Below are 8,828 nucleotides of genomic sequence, written 5' to 3'. Positions count from 1 at the left end.
CCCATTGGAGTCGTGTGGATTACCTCTGTGAAGGATGAATGCACTTTTTGGGGGTTTAAAGTCAGAAGTTGTTTCCTGATCCGTTTTCTACCATTATAAAGCTTGGAGGTGCAAGACATTTACTAAAATAACTCTGAATGTGTTTGTCTGAAAGATGATGGACGTGTGTATCTTGGATTGCTTGAGGTTGAGTAAATCACGGGGTAGTTTTGATAATAGGCTGGAGTATCGCTTTATGCTTTCTCTTGAATTAGTGACCCAGTCTGTGAAAACCTAGCTCCAGTATTTTTTGTGTGTGTGATTCACTGTTTTACATGAAATCATCCCACTGTAAAGAACATTCTCTGAAAATATAACCTTGATATCGTTAATACTGACTGAGTAAGGTCATGTCAGTGATTGAAATCAATGTGTATTCAGTGACTGAAATAAAACTTTGATGCTCACAATTAGATTATGAGACTTTAGCCTGGATTTCAAAGGCAGGGTCACAGATGTACAGTATGCAGTTGTAAGCTTCGGCTAAATGTTGTCTCTCATGCTCTTTCTTCTAGTGTTTTTGTAGCTAAACTGGTAGAGCATTGCATTAGCAGCACAAACATACTAATAAAATATATAGCTTGAATGTCACTTTGAATAAAAGCATCTGTCAAATGCATAAATCTAATCATATATTATCTTTTGCTGTTTTATTTGCATAGTCCTTTCTCATCATCCTCCTTTTGTATAGTCAGACACAAAAGAGACATTCAATGACATCACCACTTTAAACAAACAAAAAACCTGCAGAATAGAGTTTTAGTTGTTGCTTCAAAAAGTAACAGGATTTTTTTCTAAATAGTACTATGACTTGTGCTACAAATAATGTATTGAGATTATGAATGTTTTCTTAAAGAAAACAGCAGACTTCACTCCATTTAACAAAGCTACCCATACACCGACAACCTTTTTTAATAAACTCTTTTCAGAGATATCAATCAAAGCCCCAGTTTTGGACTGTCTGGTTACCAATATGTGGCACAATGGCGCCCCCTTCAGCTGATTAATATACTATGCTTCCAATGACGTGCCCTATTACACTAAAGCAATGTTTTGTATTAATACAGCAATGAGGACCCCAGTCTGGTGTTTGGGGGGTTGGTTGAAGCATTGAAACCCGAACCTTTAGAATCCATTGGAGCTCTGACAACTGGCTGTCATCTCCACATTGCAATGGAGAGGCTTGTGCCGGAAGATTCTTGACTGGCACGCAAAGCCCATCACACTCACATCTGAATTGCCCACGATAAGGCTTCATTACCATACGTTTATTTTCTCCCATTGAAGTGGGCTGTCTGAAACAAAGGCCGGTTGATTATTTTGCTTGATCATTGTACCATTCAAAGCAACCCATTGCAACGGATGGGAAACAATGAGCTTTCCCAGAGGATCCCAAGCGCTGACATGCATACAGTAACAAAACCGGTGATACGGACGTGAGATCTGCGCAGCCAGGCCTGACAGTACACCCATGGGACACACATGAACTCAGAGAGCTATGAGCCTGTCAAGACTGTCTGTTTGTTTGAATGGCTGCGTCCGATTTTGAATATGGGCTGTCTGTCACTATCAGACAATAGCAATATATTTGGTTGCTGGACAATAATTTGCTTTGTGTAATATGTAATAGTTTATGTTGTTCCGCTTATTGTAATACACTTACATGTATTGACAAGAAACAGAGGTATTGCAGTCAACATCCAGTGAAACTAAATACAAACACTAAAGGGGACATATCATGAAAATCTGACTTTTCCATGTTTAAGTGTTATAATTGGGTCCGCAATCTAGAAAATGTGAAAAAGATCAACCCAGTAACTTAGTTTTGGTAAACCATTCTCTGCAAGAAATAGGTAATTGAAATCTGGCTCCCCTTGTGATGTCAGAAGGGGATTATACAGCGCCTTGAATCTGCACTATCCAACCACGGCACTGCCATTTAGTGCAGAGTTCAGCTCATTTGCATTTAAAGGACACACCCAAAATCATCAGTAGTATTGTGTATACAGATGAGAGGTGTTTGGAATGAGGATTACACCAAATGAAAATTTACACTTAATAGTACAATAGAAATACAAGACTGAAAAGACTGGATTACACACAGATGTCTGCCCCTCAATGTGATTTCCTAAATAACAGTTTTACCTTTTTTATGCACTTCAGTGAGACCAGTGTTGTGCTTGAGATTAGACTGAATTTATTTTGGCTGAAAAGCCGATTAGCTTGATTTGAAACAGTGCCAAATTGAGTCTCTGTTCTCAGTCACAAAGACTGGGCATCAAAACGTGAAATATTCAAAGCAAGGCTATTGCGTTACCTAACATGATGTCTGCTTTCATATTCCGGCAGAATAAATTCTCATAAAACCTTGTGAAGCTTTTAGTGAACTAAACTCAAATCCTTTTTTTTTCTATTGTACAGTAATTCAATGATGCATGAAGGCTGGGTTTCAATTTGCATTTACAATACCTATAAGAAAAAATTCCAGTGCTAAAAGTTTTGGTCTTATTGGGTTGTATGGTAGAAAAAAGTTGTTAAAAAAGGATTTTTATGCATTTTTTTCAATCTATTGTCTTTGACTGCCATCTGGTGGTATTACTCGGATGTTTGACTGGTGTGTACTGTATATATATAATAGATAATCCTATGAACGGTAATATAAAACTTTAGGTAGCATGAACTTTGAATAAACAATAAATGCTCTTAATTTGTACATTTAATATTACTTTTTAAATTCAAATGCATGTGCTAACATTTAAAGGTAGGGTAACAGATTTGATCCTGAAACATTTTTAGTTATGCTGGTTAAAAGTCTCCTCACATCCTGATAGCAATCACTGTGTTAAGTTGTTTAAATGTATTTGTAAAAATTTATGTCATCTGTGAAAGGCGTAGGACCAAAAAATGTTCAACAAATCATAGATTTCGGTCCGAACGGACGTTTCCTTTTATGTCCCTCATAAGTAAGTGTAATTTGAATTCCCACCGCGCAGCGAGTCCACGCAGACACCATACGTCATCGGCGCGTTCACGTGCGCTCTGTTTGTAGACAGCGAGAACAGCAAACTTTTCTGCTGAATTGACAACCTACACAGGAGCAACAAAACTAAATGCATCTTTTATAACAACAACAGCAAAAACTGCCTGGATCAGCAAGAGCAAAAATCCAAATTAACATCTTTAACTTTACTGCTTTACCGCGAGATGCAAACAGCTACAGGAGGCAAAGGGTCTGAAAGTGTCGTTGCACTGTTTATTTTGCTAAGGTAGGTACGCGATATCTTTGTATTGAGATGGATTCAGATATTATACTTTGATGAAACGTTGTGTTGCTTATGAAATTTGTGTTCGTTTACGGATTAGCATAACGATATAGTTACTACGTCTACAAAACCGAACGTGTGCTTAAACTAATTCTGATGTAAACCAGTTGTTTATGTTGGTTATTTTGGAAGTGTTATTCACTTTGTACTGCAAAGTTCTCTCACTGGTGAATGAGACATGAGACATGACCGTCTGATCTGTGCGTGTTCATGTGTTTGGAAAGAGGCGTGACTTTGGAGAGCGATTTGACTTGAGGGTGGGATCGGGATTTCATTGCTAGGCGGCTACCCTTAGCATTTTTCAAAATGTGTTACCCTACCTTTAAGTACAATATAATAAATAAATATAGGCTATTATTCATGGTTAGTTTATTTAACAAACAGTACCTGGTGTTACTGTTTACACAGTTACTGTAAATATCTCTAACTGAGACAAAAAGGGATCAAATGTAAGGGTTTGAATTTATAATTAAACGTTTTGGGAAATAAATAATTCACTGTTTGCGTGGTTTATGATTAAAAACACATAATTTTTCCACATACCGTACATTTGCGCTGCTTCCAAAACGCATTAAACAAAGCTCACAGTTCTGGAAAGCGCAGCCACAGTGTGATTGGCCTGAATACCTCTGACATCAGCCGGAAATGTGACGCTCTTTACCGTATTTGGAAGATCAGCTCGCAACGCAATACTGACAGGTAAGGGATAATGTAGAGGCAGCCGGTAGTTATTGGGAAATAAGCCCCGACAGTGTGATCAGGACCCGACGCGTAGCGGAGGGTCTTGTATCACACTGAAGGGGCTTATTTCCCAATAACTACCGGCTGCCTCTACATTATCCCGCTTATTACACGGCTACTTGCCACATAAGAAAAAAAACTGGACATGAATATGAATTTGAAACATTTTATTGGCATATTTGTTTTAAATTAACATTTTTATCCTTCCGCGAAACTTTGCACAGATGCATAAAATGATCGTAATACCTTATTAAGATCCTCTGCTTCATACTTGTCTCCATTTTTTCTCTTTTAGCCAGTCTTTGAGAAGTTTTAATGCCCATTCTGTATTTTTTTGTGTGTTGGCTTCGTAGCTGTCATGCTCTATTTTGTCAAGTTCAGTCTCAGTAAGCTCTCTGTGTCTTGTCGTGGTTGTCGAGTGTTTGTCACAAGATGGCGCCAAACAGACAGTAATCTTTATTGATCTTTATTGGCGCGGAGCGATTTTACTCGTGAAAGTAGTCCGGCTATGCGTTATTATTTTGGAGCGGTTATTATTTGAAAAGAACGAACCTGCAAATGTCTCAACTGACCAATCAGAATCAAGCATTCCAGAGAGCCGTGTAATAAGAGTTAATATACTGTATCGTCTGTACTACCTTATCAATACGAGCCGAATCTAATCCAGAAGCAGATGACCAAGCTGATCGATCAACTTTACCAGCGCGGTTTGAGCTGAATGTAACAGATTGGTAAGGTAAAGATACTAAAATTTCTGAAAAAGTCAAGTTAGAAACAACAAACAAAAGCGCTACTCTGCAGTTCACAAAACTTGTGTTTAAGTCATGGTTTTAGTAGTCAGTAGTAGTTTCTTTAAAGTGCACCTATTTCATTGCTAAAAACAACCTCATTTTGTCTGTTTGGTATAATACAATGTGTTCGCGTGGTTTATGGTTTAAAAAATACATTATTTCCCACATACTGTACCATACATTTTTGTAGCTCCAGATTTCACTCTCTTCCTAAAATGCACAAAAGCTCTGTGTCCCTGATTGGCCAGCTAATTTGTACGTTGCGATTGACGTCAGCCGGAAATGTAACGCTCCTTACCATGTTTGAAAGATTCGGTCACAATGCAATGCTAACAGAAGTTAACTTACAGGTGTAAGTATGAAGCAGGAGGAATTATGATAATGTCGGTCTTGTCTACATCACCGATCACAGGAAGTAAACTCTTGCCTACAATCTGTGTGTTTGTTGTAGTCCAAGAAAAGAGATTTATGTTGGAGACGATACATTGCGTCATACTTTGGGGTTTGTACCCTTTGCATATCGTTAACATGTACCAATACACACTTACACATCAAAGGAAATTTAAAAATATGAATCGGACATAAGTCAAATAAGATGATCAAAAAAGTATTTTCTTTACAATTAAATTTCATTACAACTTTAGGAAGTCTCTTGCATTGTAAAAACATTTTTGACTCATGACTCAGTTAAATATGAAGACAGAACTTCGTAAATCATTGGGTATTGTGACATATGAGCTCAAACCACACTAAGAAAAAGCATTGAATTTGCAGTATGTTTATTACTCTTTACTTTCAAGCTTTTGTAATGCAGTTTGAATTTTGTGTAAAGAAAGCAAATATGATTGATCTTCTTAAATGCAAACTTTAAAATAGACCCATATGTACATTCACTGTGAGAGAGAGAGTAATTCATTTATAAAGTAACAGATGTTTAAATAAAGTAACATTCTCTCATGTGTAAATTAACTAAGAAAGATTTAATATGATCACCATACTGCAATGTGGGCAGATAAAACTATATCACCATTTCTTCAACAGGCCTTTGATAACCATTACACCTCTTGGGGACATTTAAGGGATTATTTTGTTTCACTGAAATAAATAGCTGTAAATTTGCACACCATTGGGCCTTTCAAGATGTAGTTGATATTTCTATTAAAACAGTAAGATTGTTAGATGAATTTATACCTTTTGCATTAATGACATGTATTCGATAAGTCAGCACATACAAAACAGGAAGCCCCCATGCCAGACACACTTAAAATTAAGTTATGGATTACAGTTTATAATCTTGTAAATATTGTTCAGTTTCTTCCACAGACTGATTTTGTGTTGCTTGTATGACACTTGGCACCTGTGGACTTTATTTATCACTAAGTACCATGATTTTTACAGCTGACAATCTCCTTTACTGTTTTACTCAAAACAAGTCACCTGCTTATATACATCTTGGATGGCCTGAGGGGGAGTTCATACACAACACATTTTCATTTTTGAGTTTAACTATTTCTGTCTGATGTGACATTGGCATTTCAGAAAATAATTTGAATGCATACTGAACTAACATGAACTGAACATAAAATAAAGAGAGATTTATTGAATGCATGGTATGTGTATTATATTTTGCGTTTTTTTTTGGATCACCTCTGTACAGATTCAGTAGAATTTCAGAACCAATTGTTTCTTTACAGATTCAGCATGTAACAACATGCTATTATGAATAATTTTAACATGTCGTCATTAAGAAACAAATGCTAATGTTTATCCATTATTGCTTAACTGTACGTAGAACAGTACAACAAAGGTAAACATTACAATTCTCTTTCTGGATGATCAAACTCGACAAACAAGCTTACTGCTTTACCAAAATCAGACAGATACAATCAAGTGCAAAAATTCAATCAGACCCATCCTGTTTACTAAAACAAGTCACCAGTCACTTCAGGCCACTGATATGAAGTCAGGTTAAACATCAGACAGTTGCATGCATGCGAGGCTGTCACATATGGAATTGAATGTTTAAAATATCTGTAAGAAACATATTAACTACTCAGTTCTGAACTTTCGCAATGAAGAACAATTCATGCATACAAACATCTAGCAGTAAAGTGCCATTATGGGAATATTTGCAAATTAAAAACCAAGTGAATTTTTTCTCATATCACAATTTATGTACACAATTCCATTCAATCAGAATAAAAGAAACAAGCACACAAAACTTAAAGACACAGTGCTGACTGAAATTTAAACAAACCTTTTGCACAATACATGTGAAAACAAATGTGCTTTGCTGTTGATCACTTATTGGCCAGTAGAGGACAGTAATGTGCATGTAGCGAAATACATGAGAAATATTAAAGTATGCTTTTGCGTCATTTCAGACATATTCACAATAAACAGCATAAACACAATAACTTCAGCAAAAAAACTCAGTTAGCTCAGAGTCAGAGCTAATTCAAAAAATACAGCAAACGATATTGTTAAAAGCCAAGCATAACATACTATGTCGACTGTATTGATCTGAAATCAAGTTTCCTGTGCAGTTTTGTGAGTCTCTATGGCTATAAAAAATTAGGCATCTGAAATGAACAGAGGAACATAATATATTTACAGCTACTTAAAGGAACACACTGACTTTTGGGGACTTTGGCCTATTCACCGTATCCCCTAGAGTAAGATAAGTCCATACATACCTTTCTCATCTCTGTGTGTTCCAGAACTCTGTCTGACAAACCCACCGCTAGCCTATCTTAGCACAAAGAATGGAAGTAAATGGCTCCAGCTAGCATACTGCTCTCAATAAGTAACAAAATAACACCAACATTTTCCTATTTATATGTTGTGATTCCCTTCTGAGAATATAGTTCCTAGTATGTATAGGTTTAAAAGATGGCTGTCTGATATGAACTTGCTTTTTGTACATGCTGTGACTATACAAATCACAACATATAAATAGGAAAATGTTAGCGTTATTATGTCACTTATTGGGAGCTGTATGCTAGCTGGAGCCATTTACTTCCAGTCATTGTGCTAAGCTAGGCTAGCGGTGGGAGCATCAGACAGAGTTACGGGATGCACGGAGATGAAAAGGGTATGTATGGACTTATCCAAGTCTGGGGGATACAGTGAATAAGCTAAAGTCCAAAAAAGTTGATGTTTTCCTTTAAGATAATTGTTCACCAAATACCTTTTGTGGAGCAAGAAGAAACATTTCAAGCCTTAAAAATAAATCAAAAAATATAAATGTGTTTAGGTAATTTATAAACAAATACATTTATAGTGCTTTTAGAAAAAAGGTTTCACAGAAGACATAAAGGTTTGGAACAACATAAGGGTGTTTAAAGTTTGAATTCACGTTTAGTTTTCTTTTGTGATCTTTTTTAAGAGGTCCCAGTTTCTTCAAACATGCACTCTATGTGACAATATCAACGCAGAACCTCCTCACATTGGTTACTTTAGAAGCTCAGACAGTATGATTGGTCAATAAAACCCCAAGCTGAATGCTCTGAATGAACTTCACACAGTGGCCATGGCAAATTCTGCCCTATGTGAAACATTCATTTGGTCTGTATCCAAACTGCAGCCACCACATGTTCATTCTGCATTCAGCAATGAGGAATAAAGCAGCACACAATACAATCAATGGTGCCATTAAATGCTTGAGGTCAAACTTCAATGCACGCACACAATAAACACTGACCAGAGCACAAGAACGTCTGTGCTCACTGTCTAGCTGTATTAATCTTTGGCTGAATGTAAATGTTTTGCTATGATATGGATACTAGATCCTTCATCCTCCCAAGCTTTAATTCTCCTGAGTTGAGAGCGAATCTGTCGAAAGCAAAGTCAAAGGGACTTAGCTGCACCCTGCGCATTAGAAAGAGCAAAAATATGAAAGTATCATTCATAGGTTTGTAGAAGCCCTCTGATA

Source organism: Paramisgurnus dabryanus, chromosome 19 (genome assembly GCF_030506205.2).
Source record: "Paramisgurnus dabryanus chromosome 19, PD_genome_1.1, whole genome shotgun sequence".
In the NCBI taxonomy this organism is placed as follows: Eukaryota; Metazoa; Chordata; class Actinopteri; order Cypriniformes; family Cobitidae; genus Paramisgurnus; species Paramisgurnus dabryanus.
Note: the sequence above shows the minus strand (reverse complement) of the source record.